A 22,220-nucleotide genomic window follows, 5' to 3' on the forward strand; every position below is an offset into this window, starting at 1 on the left:
TTATAGATGTAAAAATTGAAGTTCAAGGCATTTAAATAACTTGCACAAAGTCACTGGTGGCTTGAATTGCAATGTTTAAAATTAAGACAAGCTATTCTGAAGAATTAAGCTTTCTGAAATATATGGACATCAATGATTTCCCTCACCCGAGTGCTGTTTTCTCCAAACTAAATTACTTTAGTTACTTTAACATTTCTTGCATAGCGTGTCTTCAAATTCTCTTCACCACCTTGAAAGTTATGTTTAAGTACTGCTTAAATTCATCTATATATTTTTAAAGGGTGAGATCCAAAACAGAACACAATACCATAGGTGAAAGCTGACTGGTACAAAAAGGGGAACTCCTTCATCCTTCTAGATCAGGGAATTCCAAGAGTGCAGCTGAAGTGCTGGAGCTGTTCACTGTTGGTGGGTGCCATCTTGTGCAGAGCCATCTATAAACTGATACCAACTTTTTTCTTAATCAAATAGTGCTAGGGAAACCCCTCCATGAGGCAGTGAATATGGATTTAGATAGGAACAGCAATGTAGTAGTGTTAGGGACTGTGGGTTTGGGGCCACTTGCTCATGTAGCTTACTTGTGCCTTTAACTTGTGCATGACTCCCATCTCATACATAGCATTCCCAGTTGTTATCAGAGTGCTGCTATGTGCACCAAAATTTATGGGTTTGTGTAGCAGGTAATATTCAGTTTATGGATGCTCAGGTTGCACTGCAATTTAATGCCCCCTGGTCAAGTATTTGGTCTCTACTAGTGTCCAAGAAAAATCCAGAAGCTAAAGAAATATGTTTATCTATATAAGACAGACTTGCTTAAATCCGAAGTGCAATTCACCATGCTTTACGTATAGGAGTCAAATGTTTCCTAAAGCCTTCCTATGTGCTACAGACACCCCAAAACTATGGATCTTCTGGGAATTGAGGTCAAAATGGAAGAGCTGCTTATATAGAAGCCTAGATCTTTTCCAAAGACTTCTTTTCTTCCAAGTCTTCCTAAAAACTGGAAAATTTTCAAATTTACTTGCCAGTGGGCCTTTGTAGCATGTCCAAATAAGGTGTGTGTGTGTATACAGAGAGTGCCAAAAAAAAAAAATACACATTTTAAGAAAGGAAAAAAATCGGTATTGAAATGGTAATTCTCAATATATGCTGATAACAAAAGAATGCAAGTCACATTTGAGCACCTCCTGTAATTGCTGAAGTCAAATGTGATTTGAGTATTACAATTTTATTATAGATTTTTCTTTCTTTTTTTAATTTTAATTTTAATTTTTAATTTCAGCTTTCTTGTTCATTCTTCGTTTGAAGTACTCTTTTTTTGTTTGTTTGTTTATTTTCTTTCTTCTTTTTATTAATGTTCTTCCTCTGGTGATGCTCTGTCCCGTTGCCTCCCCAGTTGCTGGGATTACAGATGCCCACCACAACGTCTGGCTGTTTTTGATGTTAGTAGAGAAAGGGTCTTACTCTGGCTCACTGCTGCTCATACTGGTCTCGAACCTCTGAGTTCAGGCAATCCACCTGCCTCGGCTTCCCACAGCACTGGGGACTACAGGCGTGAGCCACCACACCCAGCCTATAGACTTTTCTTTCTTAAAATGTGTATACATTTTTTGCTACTCTGTCCCTCTGAATGTGCAGTGTATATACATCTTCTAGAATGCTAAGAAGCCCACTAGCTTTTTGTATCTTTTTGATAGGAGAGGATAGGTGCATCAACTTTATCTTCATCTTGGTAAGGATATCTCAATATGCCCTGGACCCCTAGAAATTTCACTGAAGTTAAAGAGTCTTGAATTTTTCTGAAATTCATTTGCCATCCTGTAGCATGCATGCGTTTTATCAGGATATTTACAGAAGTTGTTACATTTTGCTCATTTGTTCCAATCCCCAAGGGAATACGTAATAAACAGGCATGCTTTCCTGTGAAGTGTAGAGGATTGTAGTCCTTCCTGACTAAATTCTGATGTGGAGTTTGAGAGCTGATGTACCCCTAGCTAAGACCATGAAGCTGTATGGCTGTTCCTGCCAAATAAAAGCAAACTATTTCTATTGATCTTATCAACAAGTTTGAAAAAGAAAAGAAAACATTCTCCAGATCAGTAGCTATTAATATATACCAGGTTCTAGAAAATACACTGTTCTGGGATAGCAGTTGTAATTGGAGTCACTTCTTGATTAGTTTTATGATACATCACTGTCATTTTCGAAGGCTCACTTGTCTTCTGCACAAGTCAAATATAGGTGAGTTGTGTAATGATGTGATAGGAATCACTACTCCTGTCTTTGATGGCGGCACAAACCTCTGCAGTCCCTCCTGGAATGTGGCATAGCTTTTGGAACACTATTTTGGCAGGTTGAGGCCATTCTAGGGTCTTCCATTTCCCTTTTCTACAACAACAGCTTCTATTCCAGGAGTCAAAAAGTAATCTTGGCAATTCTGTCAATTAGGGAAATTTTTTAATTCCAACTATACATTTTAGACCTTGAGAAGTATCCATAAGGTGGGAACAGAGACACATTGTGCCTACTGTGAGATGGATCTGAACTAAAACTTCATTGATCACATGATATCCACAAACTCCTACTCTGGCTCATTATGGTGTTTTGACTTTGTAGGAATTATGAGTTCAGAGTTAGTGTTCAGTAAGCAGTTCCCCCAAATTCCGATGCTTTCTTCTCCTTCAATGCTCAGTTGCCTTGGTAAATGCCTGTAAGTCTTTCTAAGAAGGTTAAAAGTATAAGATTTTGGCTGATCAGTAGCTAAATAGACCAGCCTCACCTTCATTCAAGGAATTAGTGAACTGGCTTGAATCTTGAGATTTATTTAAGTGCTGTATTACCTCTGTATTATGGTGATGTATGTCAACTTAGTGCTTATGAGAACTAGACTTTTTCCATTATTTCAGTTTTCCAACCTATTTCAGTTTTAGGAGCACCATTATCAATTAAAATAATGCCAAAGATTGCTATAGATCCAGTACGCAAAAATCAATAACATTGAAAACAGGAAACGAATAGAGAAAACCAATATAACTAAGAGTTGATTCTTTAAAAAGATCCATAAAATTGATAAAACTCTAGTCAATATAAAAAAAGAGAAGACAAAAATGAGTAAATCAGAAATTAAAGAGATAGTTATTACCAATTCTGATGTCACTAAAAGGATAATAAAGGAATATAAGAAAGCTCTATGATCAAAAATTTAATAATTTAGATGAAAGAAACCAATTTCCTGAAAGACACTAAAGATCAAAATTCACACAAGGATAAATAGATAACACAAATAAACTAATTTATACATAACACATTGACTAACCTTCCAAAAATAAAGCACCCAGATTCACATGGGTTTACTGCTGAATTCTATTTAACATTTAAGGAATAAACTATACTATTTATTTATAATCTCTTCCAGAAAGTGGAAGCAGAGGGAAGCAGCTAAATCACTAAAAGAAAGAAAAATTATAGACTGATATTTTTCATGGGCATAGATGTGAAAGTCATCAACCAAATGCTATCAAATCAAAACCAACAATGAATAAAAAAACTATACAACAAGCAAGTGGAATTTTTTTTCCAGATATGCAAAGCTGGTTCAGCATTCAAAACTAAATTAATATAATTCATTAAATCAACAAGCTAAAGCAGAAAAATCATGTGATCATATTCAGACTATATTCAGAAAGAGCATTTGACAAAATCCAATACTTATTCAAGATAGAAGCTCTCAGTAAACTAGTATAGAGGGGAAATACCTTAATGTGATTAAGAATGTCTATAACAAACCTATAGCTAATATTATACTTACTGATGAAAAATTAGATGCTCCCCCTCAAGACTAGGAAAAAAATAGGTATGTTCCCTCTCCTCACACCTCTTAAACTTCATATAGGGCAGGCATGGTGGCTCACACCTGTAACCTTAGCATGCTGAGGCCAAGGTGGGTGGATCACCTGAGCTCAGGAGTTTGAGACCAGTCTGAGCAAGAGTGAGACCCTGTCTCTACTAAATATAGAAAAACTAGCCAGGTGTTGTGGTGGATGCCTATAGCCCTAGTTACTTGGGAGGCTGAGGCAAGAGAATCACTTAAGACCAAGAGTTTGAGTTTGCTATGAGCTATGATGCCATGCTACTTTACCCAGGGCAACAGAGTGAGACTCTGTCTCAAATAAATAAATAAATAAATAACCAAAAATAAACAATAAAAGAAAACCCTTCATACAGGAAATCATAGTTAATATAAGAAAACAACAAAAGAAAATAAAAAGTGTACAGATTAAAAAGGAAGAGAGAAAGCTATATTTGTTTACCAATGACATGATTGTCTATGTAGAAAATCCTAAAGAATTAGCAACACAACAAACTCTGAAATTCATAAGTGGTTGTAGTGAGGTTGCAGGATGCAAGGTTAATATACTTGTTTTCCAGATACTAGAAGTGAACAATTGGAATTTAAAGTTAAAACACAATACAATTACATTAGCATACAAACAAAAAAAAAGGAAAGGAAAGAAATACCCAGATATTACCAACCAAAACATATACAGGATCGATATGAGAAAAACTATAAAACTCCTATGAAATAAATTAACGAAGATTCAAACCAATGGAGAGATATTCCATGTTCATGGCTAGGATGATTCAACATTGCACAAATGTCAATTTTTCTCAACTTGCTCAACGAATTCAATGTAAGCTCAATCAAAATGTCAGCCAGGTATATGGTAGGTATTGATAAATGGATTCTAGATGCAAATAAAAAAGTCCTAGAATAGCTAACATAATACTTAAAGAGGAACAAAGGTGGAGGACAGAGACTACCATACATCAAGATTTACTATAAATCTACAATACTCAAGGCAACTGGATATTGGAAAAATAATTGACAAACAGGTAAGTGCAATAGAACAGACAGCACAGAAATAGGTCCACTGAACATAGTCAATTAATCTTTGACAAAGGTGTAAAGACAATTGAATGAAGGAAAAAGAATATTTTGAACAAATATTGATACTGGGATAATTGAATATCCATTTGCAAAACAAAACACAAAGCAACAAACAAAACAAAACAAAACCCCAAAGAATCTAAACACAGACCATATACCTTTTGCAAAAGTTAACTCAAAATATACCTAAATGTAAATACAAATTTATAAATAAAAATCTAGATTCAACACTAGAAGGATGATTCATAAAAGGTAAATCAGTAAGTTTAACTTTATTAAAATTAATAATGTCTTTTCTGTGAAAGATATGACTAATAAAATGAAAAGATAAATCACAGTCTTGGATAAACTATTTGACATATAGAGCATATATTTGACAAAGGACTTCTACTCAAAATATACAAAGAACTCTTTAAATTCAACAACACAACACCTCAATTTCAAAACTAGCAAAAGATCTGAAGAGACACCTCATTAGAGAAGATATCCAGATTACAAACATATGAAAACAGCATACATCATTCAGGAATAGCTGTTAAAAAACAATGACCATTACACATCTGTTGGAATAACTAAAAGTCTAAAAAACCTGACATTATCAAATGTTGATGAGGATGTAGAGCAAGAGGAACTCTCGTTCATTGCTAGTGAGAATGCAAAATAATACAGCCAGTTTGAAAGAATTTTTGACAGTTTCTTACAAAATTAAACATAGTCTATTTTATTTTTTTAAAATTTAAACAGCAATCTAGCAGTCATACCACAAATGAGTTGGGAACACATCCACATAAAAACCTGCATGACTGTTTACAGCAGCTTTATTCATACTTGCCCCAAACTGGAAGCAACCAAGATGCCCAGCAATAGAAGAATGGAGGAGCAAACAGTGGTACATCCATACAGTGGGATATTATTTAGCAATAAAAAGACATGCACTGGAGGGACCCTAAACATAGTGTTAAGTGAAAGGAGTCATTAACTTTTAAAATTGGTGTCTATGAGCCCTCCAACTTTGTCCTTTTTCAGGATTGTTTGGTTATTCAGGATCCCTTCCATTTTCATATGGATTTGGGGATCAGCCTTTACATTTATGGGGAAAAAATGTTCCTTTACTTTTTAACCCAGCCGAGTCTTTTGTTTTTTAAATCTACATTCTTTGACAATCTCTATTTTATAATTGATGTATTTAGATCATACACATTTAAAGTAATTGGTGATATGTTTGGGTGCTTGTAACCGTTTTCTGCTTTTTATGTTTGTTTTTTGGTTCTTCCCCTTCTCCTCTAACTTTTTCTCAGAGTCTTTGGTTTTAGTAGTTGCTGTAGAGTTTACAGTATAAAATTCAAATTAATGTATGTCCATCTTCAAATAATGGTTTGCCACTTTGTATGCAGTGCAGGTACCGTATAACATTATCCCCAATTTCTTCCTCCTGTATTTTGTGATATTTCTGTTATTTATTTCACTTATTCCTATGCTTAATCAGCTCGTACATTGTAACTACTATTAGTTTAAACTAATAATTATATTTTAGATCAATTAAGAATACAAAAAATAAAAGATTTTACATTACTTCTATTTATTTCTTCTCTGATACTCTTTCTTTATGAATTTCTAAGTTTCTGAAAAATAATATATTATTTCTGTCTGAAAATCTTTTAACATTTCTTATGGGGAAGTTCTCTTGCCAATGAATTCTCTCAAGTTTTGTTTGTCCTTTGAAGAAATAGGTCTGGGCGAGTATTTTATGTGGAGGACCCCTTGGGCAATTGAAGCAGCTTCAAAAATACACTACTGGGACCTGATCAAACTAAAAAGCTTCTGCACAGCCAAGAACATAGTAAGTAAAGCAAGTCATACCACGGAATGGGAGAAGATATTTGCAGGTTATGTCTCCAACAAAGGTTTAATAACCAGAATCCATAGAGAACTCAAACGTATAAGCAAGAAAAGAACAAGTGATCCCATCACAGGCTGGGCAAGGGACTTGAAGAGAAACTTCTCTGAGGAAGACAGGCGCGCGGCCTACAGACATATGAAAAAATGCTCATCATGTTTAATCATCAGAGAAATACAAATCAAAACTACTTTGAGATATCATCTAACTCCAGTAAGATTAGCCTATATCACAAAATCCCAAGACCAGAGATGTTGGTGTGGATGTGGAGAAAAGGGAACACTTCTACACTGCTGGTGGGAATGCAAATTAATACATTCTTTTTGGAAAGATGTTAGGAGAACATTTAGAGATCTAAAAATAGATCTGCCATTCAATGCTATAATTCCTTACTAGGTATATACCCAGAAGACCAAAAAGCACATCATAACAAAGATATTTGTACCAGAATGTTTATTGCAGACCTATTCATAATTGCTAAGTCATGGAAAAAGTCCAAGTGCCCATCAATCCACGAATGGATTAATAAATTGTGGTATATGTACCCCATGGAATATTATGCAGCCTTAAAGAAAGATGGAGACTTTACCTCTTTCGTGTTTACATGGATGGAGCTGGAACATATTCTTCTTAGTAAAGTATCTCAAGAATGGAAGAAAAAGTATCCAATGTACTCAGCCCTACTATGAAACTAATTTATGGCTTTCACATGAAAGCTATAACCCAGTTATAACCTAAGAATAGGAGGAAGGGGGAAAGGGAGGGGAGGGAGGAGGGAGGTAGGCAGAGGGAGGGAGATTGGTGGGATTACATCTGCAGTGTATCTTACAAGGGTATATGTGAAACTTAGTAAATGTGGAATGTAAATGTCTTAGCACAATAACTAAGAAAATGCCAGGAACGCTATGTTAACCAGTGTGATGAAAATGTGTCAAACGGTCTATGAAATCAGGGTATGGTGTCCCAGGATCACATTAATGTACACAGCTATGATTTAATTAAAAAAAAAGTTTTGTTTGTCCAAAAAAGTATTTCTGCCTTATTTATAAAGAATAGAATTTGCTAGAAGTCTGGGATTTTGTTTTTTCTTTTCTCTCAGCATTTGTTTTTACTTCATGTTCTTTTTTTTTTTTTATTAAATCATAGCAGTGTACATTAATGTGATCATGGGGCATCATACACTGGTTTTATAGACCATTTGACATATTTTCATCACACTGGTTAACATAGCCTTCCTGGCATTTTCTTAGTTATTGTGTTAAGACCTTTATATTCTACATTTAGTAAGTTTCACATGTACCCTTGTAAGATGGACCGTAGGTGTACTCCCACCAATCCCCGTCCCTCTGCCCATCCTCCCCCCTCCCTCCCCTCCCTCTCCCCCTTCCCCATATTCTTAGGTTATAACTGGGTTATAGCTTTCATGTGAAAGCCATAAATTAGTTTCATAGTAGGGCTGAGTACATTGGATACTTTTTCTTCCATTCTTGAGATACTTTACTAAGAAGAATATGTTCCAGCTCCATCCATGTAAACACAAAAGAGGTAAAGTCTTCATCTTTCTTTAAGGCTGCATAATATTCCATGGTGTACATATACCACAATTTATTAATCCATTTGTGAATCGATGGGCACTTGGGCTTTTTCCATGGCTTAGCAATTATGAATTGGGCTGCAATAAACATTCTGGTACAAATATCTTTGTTATAATGTGATTTTTAGTCTTCTGGGTATATACCTAGTAGAGGAATTATAGGATTGAATGCCAGGTTTATTTTTAGATCTCTAAGTGTTCTCCAAACATCTTTCCAAAAGGAACATATTAATTTGCATTCCCACCAGCAGTGTAGAAGTGTGCCCTTTGCTCCACATCCGCGCCAACATCTCTGGTCTTGGGTTTTTGTGATATGGGCTAATCTTACTGGAGTTAGGGCCTTGAAGAGAAACTTCTCTGAAGAAGACAGGCACATGGCCTATAGACATATGAAAAAATGTTCATCATCCTTAATCATCAAAGAAATGCAAATCAAAAAATTACTTCATGTTCTTATCAGTTGTATTATAACTGGTGAGAAAAGTGCTCTATAAATTTCTGCTTTTTCCCTTTGACTTATTTCAAGATTTTCTTTGTGTCTTTGGCTTTTGGCAGTTTGAATAGGACACATCTAGGTATTTGTTTTGTTTGTTTTAGTCTGTGAGTATCCTGCTTAGTGTACTACCCTGAGCTTCCTCTGATTTGGTATCTTTAATTAATTCTGGAATGTTCTTAGCCATTATTACTTGAAGTATTCCACAAGCTCTATTTTTGCTTTTTCTTTTTTTTCCTGGTATTTCCATCATATATATTTAATATTCTAACAGTTGTTAAATGTTTTATTTCTTTTTATTCTTTTTTCTTTGTACTTCAATTTGGAAAATTGCTATTGACCTATCTTCAAATTGATTGATTCTTTCCTCAACAATCTACTGAAGGCATTCTTCATTTAAAAGAAAATGCTAGAAATCGAAACCACTTCTAGCATTTTCTTTTGAATCTTTCTTGAAGTTTCCATCTCTCTGCAACATTACTTATCTGTGTTTGCATATTGTCTGCTTTTTTCATTAGTGACCCAACTTTATTTTAAATTGATACATAATATATGTACATATTTTAGGGGTATATGCAATAATTTAACACATCCATCTAATTTTTAAAAATTAAATCAATGTAATTAGGGTGTCTACCACCTTAAATATTTTCCTTTTCTTTATGTTAGAAACATTCAAATCATTCTCTTCTAGTTCTTTTGAAACATACAAGAAATTACTGTATACCAAAGTCACGCCACTGATCTATCTAACACCAGGCCTTATTTCCTCATTCAAACTGTATATTTGTACCTTTTAATGACCTCTCTTAATAGTGAATTTAAATTCTCTGTCTGACATTTATAACATCTTCATTATATTTAAGTACAGTTCTGATGATTGCTTTGCCTTTTCAGAGTGTGCTTTTTTCTTGCTCTTGGGATGATATTTAATCTTTTTTTGAAAGCTGAGCTAGTTTTACATGATAATAGAAACTGAGGTAAATTGGCCCTTAGTGTGAAGACTCATGTTACTCTGTCTAGGAGCTGGGCTAGGTTTATTGTAGCTATAGGAACCAGATGCTTCAAATTCCTCCAGTGGTTTTATCTACACTCTTAATTATGGGCTTTCCTGTGCATTTTTCCACAGAGAATCTTCATCTTGTAGCTCTTCCAGTTGGAATGCACTATTTTTATAGCAAAGTCTTGACGGCATGTGGGCATATACTGATGAAGTCTCAATGTTTCAGTGGGCCTGCATCTCGAGGCTGTGACCTCCATAAGTGTGTTCCTGTGTTGTTTGCATTCTCCACCTCCACTCAGCCTCTCACTCCCTCCACACAAGTAGTGCTCCCGATCTAGTTCACTAAAGCTTAAGCTGACTACTCCACACAATTTCAGTGGGATAGGAAGCCCAGAGGAGGAATTCTCTTCTTATAGCTGAGGTAAGTTTCAAAATAGAGCTTTTGAAAGGATTCTGACAAAATCCTTTTCCTCGGAGAGTAGGAGTTGGTTATAAAGAAGCTGTGGGCATAATTCATAATGAGACCACAAAGGGATATCTCTTGGTGCCTCACCTTGAAAACCTAGTGGGGTTCCTGGAGGGAAAGGAACTTTCTCCCAGGAGCTTCTTGTTCTCACATTAGCCCACATCCAGCCTCCAGCAATTGATCAGATTACCCTGGAAGTGTTCATTCTGCTTCAGGTAAGCAGATCTAGGCTGCTATATCTCTCTATATGCAGCTGTTCCTCCAGATTTCAGGAGACAATTTGCTTTGCTACCTCAGTTCTCTGATGGGCCCAAGAAAAGCTGTTGGTTTTCAAATTTGTACAGCTTACAATTGTCCTTATCACTGTTCTTATTATAGGGATGAAACTGACAATGTCCAGGCTCTTTGCATGTTGGAGCTGAAACCAGAAAGCCTCATCTCCTAGAATTTGGTTTTATAAAATAATTATCCTCTGACAGTGCTATGAACACACAATGGATATCTGTCTCCTGCAGAATCTGCCCTCCCCCCCACTGAGTATGCTTCCATTGACCACTGTATTTATTCATCCCCTCTATAGCATTTTCCTTACTGTATAATAGGGTCCTGTTTAGATGTCACTCTCCCTCTAGACTATAATCTCTATGATGGCAAAGATTACGTCTTGCTCACTTCATAGCTCAGTAATAAATGCATTGTCTTGCACTGACTACTCAATAAATGAATCTATAAATGAAGCCACCTTAAAAACCAGGGTAACTCCCGGTTTTACAACAGGAAAAGCATGCTATATCCATTCATCATGACTGAAGGTTAAATCTTTAGTTTCCACGATGATTCACCAGATTTCAGAGGAAAAAAACACTTGTGCTGCATATAAGTGGATGCTCTATATAAAATCAAAAAGGAATCTGGAGATAAATGGTCTTTAGCCCTGTCTTGGACTTAGGGCTCTCTCTTTCTAGCAATTTAGGCGGCGTGGCCCCCCACGAGGAGGTGGATACAGCAGTGTAACGCAGCTTTATGCTACTGGCCATCATGATTCACCAACTCACTCTCGTTGCTCTAATTCCACACTTACCAATTAATCTTGGCTTCTTTAGAGACTGACTTTCAAGAAGGGAATGTGCTTCTCAGCAAAGTACCTACCCTGTTGAGATAGTTAAAATTTCTCATCATCAACTGAATACATAGGACATTATGTACATAAATTTTATCCGAAAAGTTTGGCCTCTAATGCATTTATTATATCTGGGTGCAATGGTAAGAGTGATTTAAGAGCTCTGAGTTGAAAGTTACATCCTTCTGGGTATGTGATGCTTCTGAAAATACACTGAGGTCCTTTCTGAGTATATGGTCTTCCTCCCAAGGTGACGTTTTGTTTCCTTTTCTAAAATTTCCAGGTCATTATCATCAACGTATTATTTATTCTGCATTACTGTTAAGCGGCTCACATACTGCAGAACGTGTGTTTGGCGTGTGCACATTGTTTTATGGTGAACTCTTTCAATTTGCAAATATTTACAAATGATACCCATTTGCCAGGTGAGATGGGAGCTACAAATATTTGTAAGTTAAAATCTCTATCTGTAGATAGTTCACAATCTGAAAGCATGTTCACTAGTAGTGGTAGTATAAGATGTTGGTTCTTGAAGTGTGATCCCTGGACTGGCAGCATTAAAATCACCTGAAAACTTGTTAGAAATGCAAATGAAGGGGCTCAAATTCAAAGCTACTAAATAAAAAATAGTGGGAGTGGGCTCAACAATCTGTGTTTTAACAGGTCCTGTAGGAGATTCTGATGCACGTTAAGTTTGAGAACCACTGTTCTGGGCAGCACCTGTGGCTCAAAGGAATAGGGCGCTGGCCCCATATAGGGGTTCAAACCCAGCCCCAGCCAAAAACTGCAAAAAAAAAAAAAAAAAAAAAGAGAACCACTGTTCTAGGACAATAAGGAAAAATATGAGGCTTGGGTATATTAGGAAAGTCACATGGTGAAGATAACGTTCAATTTGTAAATATTATTTTTTTCAGAATTTGTAGAAAGTAAATACCAATAACATTGAAATTCCTTTTATAGCATATGCTATATTTTTTAGATCTATTCATTTAAATTTTTTCAGTTATGTTTATTGTTGTATAGTATTTCATTGCACAAAAATAATGTCTTTACACTTCTCTATTGACAAACATTTGTGTTGTTTTTGTAAAGAAGGAAAGTGAAGCTTGTGGATGTCTTCAGATATTTATTTTTCTTTTAACCCTGTGAGACGGCATGGTCTTTCTTTACCAAAGAAAAATGTTCAAATCTAAAGAACTCAGCTGGTCTTATAGTTCATTTCATTTAGCCTAAACATTTTCTACTTTCAGGTAGCTTTTACATTATAACTTTTTTCACACACTCACACACACACACACGTCCATCTATTTATTGCCTCCTTTGTACTTTTGCAGCCCATCAACCTGTCTGAAATAATTGCTTTTTTGAAAATTGTGTAAAAAGAGAATACACTGGATCTGAGCAGGTGTTTCTAAACTTCCTTGATTTCAGGTAGGATAAGTTCCCATCAGGTAGGAAGATGGAAAGTTGAATAAATCAGACACTTGTTTATAAAGCTGAAATCTGCTATTTTATTCTCCATCTGGAAGAAGCTGACTCAAGAGGCTGACCTCAGTGTTAAACAGTAAAGCTTTATTTGTCTGAGTGGACCTAGCCACAAAGAAAATAAATTGTTTGTTGGGGGTTAGACCATGGGCCATGACAGCCCAAGGCTTTATAATCTGCTATAGGCCTCTTTTTTTTTTTTTTAAGTTTTAATTTTCTTCACACCTTCCTTTCTGCTATAAGCATCTTTAGGAAACTTGCTTATGTCTGGTGAATTTTTTTACTGTAAAAGCCTTGATCACCAGTGCCCTTCTGATCCTGGCTTGAGAGTTTCCACAGAGATGTGTGTGGTCGGAACTCAAGAGAGAGAACATGCATCTCCTGGCTATATGCTCACCCATCATTTAGAATTTGAACCTGTTCTTAAGGCTGTATGATAACCCATCAGTCAATATCTGAATCTACTGTATCATGTCCCTAATCCAGGAGTTATTTAGAATATGCTTAAATGCCCCTGGTGATGGGGGCTCCTTACTGAGAGCTTCTAGGCCTTGGCCCATGATTGCACCCACGTGCTCTCTTTTCCCTTTTGGCCACCTCTTGGTCCTTCTGTTTTGTATGTGAGATTTATTCCAATCCTTTCACTCCTCTCTGCACACACCTGAATGTGGTCTATATTTCATTTTTGTTTATTTCTGAGAGAAAAAAATAATTCTAAATGTCTATCAAAGAAGGATTTTGACTACAAGTTTATGCACATCAATTTCTTTTCATTGTTTGATAGATTCTGCCTCAGGGTACATTGACAATATTGATCAGCTCTTGTTTGAAATGAAAGCTAATCTGTGTTGGCTTGTTAGGTCTGTTACTATTACCAAACCATAGGAAGACACTTTCTCAAACACTGAGAAATCCTGTTTTCATAAATGAGAAAAGTGAGGTTTATGGAAGAAAAGCATTGTGGCCAAAGTTACACTTGGAGTTAAAACCCAGTTCTCCTGATTCTCTTACCAGTGCTCATGGCATTATTTTCTCAAAGACACTTAACATATGTCAGTGGTAGAATTTATAATTTTGTTCCTCAGGAGGTGGGACTGTGAAGGTCATGTTGTCTATCTGCCAGACTAAAATACGAGTAGAGCTGGGTAAGTGGATTTTCTAACACTAACTGGGTTTACTTTTAATTGCAGTATCACACAGTCCTCTAGAACTACTGAAAAAAAGTCTTCTGTGCATATGTTTAATTACAAGAAATATGAAATACCAAGGCACCAACATAAGCTGTGGATATTCAGAGACATCCCTGCCTTTGACCTTGTGTGGGCTACAGAGGGAGACTGACATGTTCACATCTGAGCATAGAGAGTTCTACACAAGTGCAAAGCAATTGTTAGGGAATGCAGCCAAAAGAAAAGTACTTATTCCCATTCAGAGAAATAAGAGAAGCTGAGCTTTAAACAGATGGCAAACGTTATTCCAAGTCAAACAGATAGATGGTAAAACCAGGCAAAGAAACACAGGGTGTGTTTAGAGAACAATGTGGAGTCAGTTCCAAAGTGTGTGGCTGTGATCTCCATTCTGCCTTGGACCTCGAGAACAATTCAAGCATTTATCGTTTTTTATGGTGGTTCATGCCAGGAAACAAGTCTTTCCCGAAATGGAATGGAGGACGTACAAATTCTCTTCTGAGAAGATCTGAGAGCAGTTTCCAGTTTCTTAGAGAAATTAAAAAGCATTGGCAGGGGTCAAAGCAAAGAGGTTTTTGCTATACCCTGAAATATCAGAAGAAAAACACAATGTTGAAGGAGTCTGTCAAATGTTTTTTTGACAGTTCAACCTTAACATGACTCCAAGACAAAGGGAACATAGCAGGGATTATGCTGTGTTCATGTTTATGTCTCCAATGCTAGGGGAGACCCTTACACAGGGTACATAACTTAGTGCATTTACCTTGAGTGAGTGAATTAATACTTGGGAAAAGGGCTCTGCGTGCTGTTAAGGCTTATAAACTGTCATATGAACAAACATCATCCAGCCCTCATGAATAAAATAAGCACCTTACACATCTGTCAGATCATTCTTACAGCTCTAAAATTCTGATTAATACTTTGTCTGAATTTTATGGTCTTCTGGGAATAACTTATAAAACCAAGTTATAGCTGGGCACAGTAGCTCCTGCATATGATCCTAGTACTCTGGGAGGCTGAAGTAGGTGAATTGCTTGAGCTTATGAGTTTGAGACGAGCCTGAGCAAAAGCAAGACCTTATCTTTACCAAAATTTGAAAAATTAGCTGAGTGTTGTGGCGGGCACATGTAGTCCCAGATACTCAAGAGGCTGAATCAGGAGAATCACTTGAGCCCAGGAGCCTGAGGTTGCTGTGAGCCATGACGATGTTACAGCACTCTAGGCTGGACAGCAAGGTGAGATTTTTGTCCCAAGAAAGAAAAAAGAAAAAACAAGTTATGACTTATAAAACCGAGTTATGACTAAACATGATAGCAAGCACAGTGGCAGCTCACAGGCAGGAGTAAATAAATCTGTCTATGAAAGAGGGAATATTGAAGAACTTTGCAGAGGAGGCAATGCCTGAGCTGGGTCTTGCAGATGCATCGAAATTTATAAGAGGAAAAGGGTTGGAGGATGATTCAGTCGGAGGAAAATCAGATGTTAAATTACAAAGTAGGAAATATGTTAATGAGTTACTTAGAGTAGTCATTTTGTCACAAATAAAGATACTCATTTCATACTTGTTTAAATAAAAATGGGAATGTGTGATAGAAATACATGGGCATTCCACAGATTCTGATGGCAGGGGACAGCCCTGCCATGCTCGGGGGCTGAACTAGGAACTGAAAAGGAATTCAGTGAACCACAGATATTTAATTTATACTTCTCAGCCTAAATTCAAAATTCTTGGTACAGAATAACTACCTGGCCTAGCATGGGTCCAGCATCTATTCCAGTCATGCCATCATGATCAGAGAGAGAAAGTCATGTGGTTAAAACATGGTTTTCCAGGCCCTTTGTTATGGGCGAAAGCTTCACAGGACGGGACTTGAAGGCAGCAAAGATAATCCAAAAGGTGTCTGCTGGTCTCCTGCCAGCTGATGGGTGGGCTCTGATAAGAATTAAGAATTTCTGTAGTGCTAAAGTGTGGTGGTGGAGACAGATGAGATTGGAGGGTTCCCAAGGAGGGCACTGTGAAATAATCTCTTTGATTTTTAGATTATGAGGAACTTTTTAAAAGTCTAAGAACAAAATGATCAGAGTTATGTTTTGGGTAGTTAACCATGATGGTGGTATGGGAAATGAACCAGAAAGGGGTAAACTGAGAGAAGATAAATTAGAGATAATTGAAATAGTCTAGGTAAGAGATAATTAGAGCTTTACATATACATGAGAATAGATGAAATGGAAAGAAACTCAGAAGAAAGAGATAACAGAATTTGAAGGCCTATTCAATATGGTGCAGGATTAAGGAGGAACCTAACATAATTTCAGCTTTTCTGAGATCAGCAATAGAATATAGGGATGCCATTTGCCAAGAAAAGTGATGGTGGAGGAGGAGGCTTAGGGGAAACAGAACAGTTCCATGGTGGGCATGTTGAGTGGAGGCACTGAAGGCTGCTGGAGGGGAAGTGGTGAATGTGATGACATGTCCCCCTCAGGAATGAGATCTGGGCTAGTGATGAGATGGGGGGAGCATCAGCTCACAAATGGCAATTGAAGCCAAGGGGTGAGATTGTCCAGGAAAAGTGTGTAGAGTTGGAAGAGAAGCAGAGAGAAGGGGGGATCCTGAAGAGACCCCACATAGACAGGTGGATAGAAGAAAATCCTGTCAGGAGGAGACTGAGAAGAATAACCACAGCTGAGGAAACCAGAAAAGAAGGGTGTCCTGGGAGCCAAGAATAGAGAACTTCAAACCACTAGAAAAGTCGTTTATTGTCACCCTGCACCGTAGACCATGCACACATTTCCACTGCATGGGGAGTCAACTAAAACTGGGAGACTTAAATGCCTTGTCCAAGTTCACAGAACTGATTAACATCAAAGGGAACACTAGAAAGGAGACCTTTTTGATTTTCAGTTCTGTGCTCTTTCCACTGCAGAGCACCACAGACAGCCCTGGAAGGGGGAGGCTCTGGAGCAATCACTAGGGTCCCCTGGTGAGGAGAGATGGGAGTGAGAGAATAGCCTGAGCTGAAGAAAAGGCCACCACTTGTCCCCACTCCTGGCCTGTGTGCTGCAGTTGGCAGCCCAGAGTGGGCAGGTGGGTGGGGCGGTGGGGGCGACAGAAGCCCTGCAGGTGCAGGACCTGCCTGGAGGCCCACTTTGCTTCCAAGTGGCCCATGGCTATAGTGGGCTGGGCCTCAGTTTCTTCCTCTGTAAAATGGGGGAGATATTGAGATGTATGATTTCTCATCTCTAATTTTATAATTCTTTTTTTATGATGCCATTTATTGGGTTTTTCCTTATTACAGAGGGAACATATCATCATAAACTGGGCAATGAGAGAGAGGCACTGGGAAAGAACAGGAGAACTTTGTATTTATAGAGGATACAGAATTTTACCAGCTTCTATAAAATCTTGGACAAATAAGATGGGGAAATGGAAGAGTTAGGTGAGGAGGCAGGGACTGGTGAAGTGTAAAGCTCAAAAACACATCAACTAGGGGGATGACAGTAAAAAAAAAAAAAAATGAAGGCACACTAATTAAAAATAGCTAAAAGCCCAGAAATGGGTTTAAAAGCAATCATCTTGGATTGTTTGAATTAAGAACAATAATGAAATGGCTAAGCAAACTCACTTCATATTCTGAGTGCTTAAAAAACAAAAACAAAAACAAAAACTGATATTAGAAAAGAGATCTTCCTTTTGCAAATTCTCCCCTTATTGCACAAAAAGAAAAATGGAAAACTTTTACATCATTTTCCTCTAGTCTTTGGATGCTGGAATGAAAGGAGAATGAAATTAAATTCACTTTATATGTTTTCCTTTTGGGCTGTAAAGTTGCTGGCATCATTTATTGCAGCCCCGGCACTTATAAAATCTGGACACCGTGGGAGCCCTTAGAAGTCATTAAATAAAAAGAAGACATCAAAAAATAGAAAAGGAAGGCAATTAAAATGCTGGACCCAATAAGCTAGTCAGAAGACTTGATTTAAATGCAACCACAGGACCCATAATATTGGACATTAAGGAGTGAAGGAATTCAAATGTGAGGGACAAAGGGAGTTAAAAAAAATGCCTTTAGGAGAGAGGATGGCCTTGCAGTTCCTTTGTGGCCAGGTAGTTACTCTTTGTGTACAGGAGGAGTTGACATTGTCAGCCCATGAACTCTGGTAGTTTAAACCTCTCTGAACCTTGGAGGGGAAGTGGGCTTTGGGCAGGGGGAATGAGGAAGAGATAGATCCCAAATATACAGATCCCATGGGGTGGGTGTTTCAATAAAAGGAAGACATCTTGGCTGGGGGAATAATACTTAGAGCTTTTCTTCTTTTGTTTTTCTTTTGTTTCTGGTCTGTTTGACTTTCAGAGTGGGCTCAGGTGTCCTGTGACTAAGAGTCCTTCCTGGAAGCTTTACTAGCTTTGACAAACAGGCTCTACATATGCTAAAGGCCTGATTCAGGCCCTTCCTAGTCAACACAAGATCTGATGCTATCCTAGGAGGCACAGGACACACTTAGACATATCCCAAAGTATCATCCCAGTGGCTCTAGGAACCGAGAGAGTGCCCACCTGTTTTAGTATCTCATGGGATCGCTGTAATTTTTCTATTGCCGCTGCAAACAGACCCTTTGTTGTCCATTGGGGCACTTGCTCAAAATTGGGCATAGGAGCTGAGGATCTGGCGTATGACAGTACAAACCCTGTTCTTTTCCACTCCTTCCACAATAAACTGAGAAGCAGGAGATGTTAGAAATCATCAATAGATGTAGAAGGTGTCTTGAAAGGCCAGACTGAGCCTTTCAGGAAGGGCACAAACATTCAGAAAGTGGGAGAGTGAGGGTTCCATGGCACAGACCATTACCACAGTCTGAGAAGTGTGGTTGCCTACAGGCCTTGCTACATCTCCACGGGAGTCTCACCTCCTGCTGGGATAACCTCTGGAGATGATATGGGAAGGAGAATCTGCCAGGTTCCTGACCTAGAGTCCCAGCCCTTGTGTTAATTTTACTTTGGATGGTGTCATATCCATCACCCTTTCTAATTCTTGGTTCTTATACCAACTTCCACATCTGACATGGTGAATGGCACTTGTCGCAGGCTGAATAACGCCCTCCAAAGAGATCTGGGTCCTGATTCTTGAATGTTACCTTAGATGAGAAGAGGGATTTTGCAGGTGTAGATGAAATAAAGATCTTAATATGGGAAGATATTGTGGGATTATTGGGGAGTTTCCTAAATGAAATAACGAGTTTCCTTATAAGGGGGACATAGGGGAAGATTTGATACAGGAGACAAAGGCAAGATGCTAAGCTGCTGGCTTTGGAGATCGAGGAAGGAGCCCCAAACCAAGAAACACAGATCTAGAAGCTGGAAAAGGCAAGGAAACAGGGTGTCTCCTCAAGCCTCAGGAGGGAACGCCATTTTCTAGTGACCTTGGTTTTGACCCAGTGAAACCGATTACAGGGAGTGAATGCAGGTGCTTCTGTGACCGGTGATGGGTTTATCTATTTATTGTTTTTTAGGCAAAAGGCTGGACAGAAACAAATCTATCCAGCCCTGGGAGTTAAGCACATGGCTTTTATTCTCTTGCTTTTTGCTTTCATTTTAGCCTATTCCAAGCACAAAATTTCTCTTGGCTTAAATATAGGCAACATATTCTCTGACATCCATACTAGTTTGATTTGTGATGAACTTAGTTGACGATTATCCTGATTGTTTTGAGGACAACATTAAAGACAAAGGCCTGAGGGGCTTTGCTCTCATTTTGTTCTTTCTCTGTGGATATAAGACAACAGCTGAAAAGACTGGAGAAACAGCATCTTTCAGTGACATTAGGGATTTTGCAAGCTCTTTTTTTGTGAAACCCTCATACCCTAAGTTGATCACAAGTTCTCTTACATTCCAAGATTTCCTGGAAAGGTCCAGACTTGAGGCCTGTGGACACCTGCTATGCAGACTTGCCCTTCCTCCTGTCCTGCCTCTCATTCCCCAAGCTGCTCATGTGAGCGCCCAGTCTCTTGGCTGGCTGTGTCTTCTTCAGGGAAGGACCAGGAAAGGTCCAATAGAGAGAGCTAAGGACTGGGTTCTAGTCCTTAAAGTATCAGTGTTCAACATTTTTGGCCCGAAGGACCAGTTTCATGGAAGACAAATTTGCCCCATGGACTGTGGGTTGCTGGGGAAGGTTTTATTATCAGCCTGTGAGAAACTGATTTATTATGGTCTCTGTGCAGTCAAACCTCTCTGCTGATAATAGTCTGTATTTGCAGCCACTCCCCAGAGCTAGCATCACCACCCCAGCTCCACCTCAGATGATCAGGCATTAGATTCTCACAAGGAGTGTGCAATCTAGATCTCTCACATGCTCCGTGTACAGCAGGGTTCACACTCCTATGAGAATCGAATGTCACTGCTGATGTGACAGGAAGTGGAGCTCAGGCAGTGATGCCAGGAATAGGGAACAGCTGTAAATACTGAAGAAGCTTTGTTTGCTTGCCCCCTGCTGTGCAGCCCACTTCCTAACAGACCATGGACCCTTACTAGTCTGTGGCCTGGGAGTTTGGGACTGCAACTTTAAAGGATAGATTACAAAGGTTTTATATCATGAGGTACATCTTGTTATCAAGAAGAGAGGTGGATTTTGAAGGGAAGAACAAAGTCTGGCAGGAAGCAAGCCTTTAGCATGAGCCTTCCCTATGACTGAGTGGGAAATGGTGTAGCCAAAAGAACTAGGTAAAAATCTGTGGCAACTTCAGAAGGTTACCAGGAACACAGACCTTAGTTGTGGGGCTTCCAATAGATGTTTCTGAGTCTGGGGGAGACAAGGCTCCTCTTCCTTCCTGTAGTGACCCTGTGAGGTTGCAGGCTCAGCTTTGCAGACTGGCCCAAGTTAGAGTCAAGGATACTGCCTGGAGCTTGATGTCTTGGAGACAGGAAGGGCTCAGAGAGCTGTGGAGCTAGTCCCTCTCTCAAAGTGTGCAGTTTCTGTATGGTATGAGGTTAGTGGTTATAGGAGACAGAAATTGTGGTTGTAAGTCTTGACTTAGAATAGCTTCAAGATAACAAGGAATATTGCTTTACTTTCCCAGTTAGATAAGCTTAAGCCTTCCTTTCAATTTTATACAGAGTTTTCAACTCTGATCTAATATCTCTCCATCTGTCCCTTTCTTTTTCAGGTTCCTTCTTCTTTTTCTCTTTCAGTTCCTTCAGCTCTGCTATATCCTTTTTATATTCTTCATATCGTTCATCTCTGATTTGATTCTGTTTTTGGATTTCCTTTTGGTTATTTTCCACTTTATTAGCAGTTTCCTTCATTATTTCCATCATTTCTTTCATTGTTTTCAACATGTGTATTCTAAATTCCCTTTCTGTCATTCCTAACATTTCTTTATAGGTGGAATCATCTGCAGTAGCTACCTCATGGTCCCTTGGCGGGGTTGTTCTGGACTGGTTCTTCATGTTGCCTGGGGTTTTCTGCTGATTCTTCCTCATGAGTGATTTCTTTTATCTGTTTCTTTGCCCTAATTTTCCTTTCACTTCCTCTTGCTCTTTAAGTTCTCGTGCCTGTGGACTAAGGGTTACAGGACCAGAAGGGTGAGAAAGTTGAAGAGCAAAAAAGGGATGAAAGAAAGGAGGACCAAGTGATAAGAAAAACAAAGAAAAATAGAGAAAGGAGAGGGGGTGGGTAAAAGGAATATTGACAAAAAGAAGAGAGGCACAGAAAGAGGGAGACAGAGCAATATAGATGTACAGTAGGGTACTTTGACACAACCTTAAAAAAACACCACCTTCTGGGGGTGCCCAGTTGGGTGGTTCCCTTGAGGTCAGCAGCTCTTTGCTAACCTGATCAGACACAGTACCCCACCTCCACCAAGTAGAGAGGAAAGATAAAAATGCTATAAATCAAACCAAAACAAGCAAACAGAAAACTTTATGGGATAAAATTGGGTGAAAAAACAAATAATTGCGGTAGGAACACTAGCAAAAATGAAGTTCTAGTTATTGAAAAAGGCAGCAATGGGAAATTATAATTAAACTAGAAAAA

Source organism: Nycticebus coucang, chromosome 16, assembly GCF_027406575.1.
Source record: "Nycticebus coucang isolate mNycCou1 chromosome 16, mNycCou1.pri, whole genome shotgun sequence".
In the NCBI taxonomy this organism is placed as follows: Eukaryota; Metazoa; Chordata; class Mammalia; order Primates; family Lorisidae; genus Nycticebus; species Nycticebus coucang.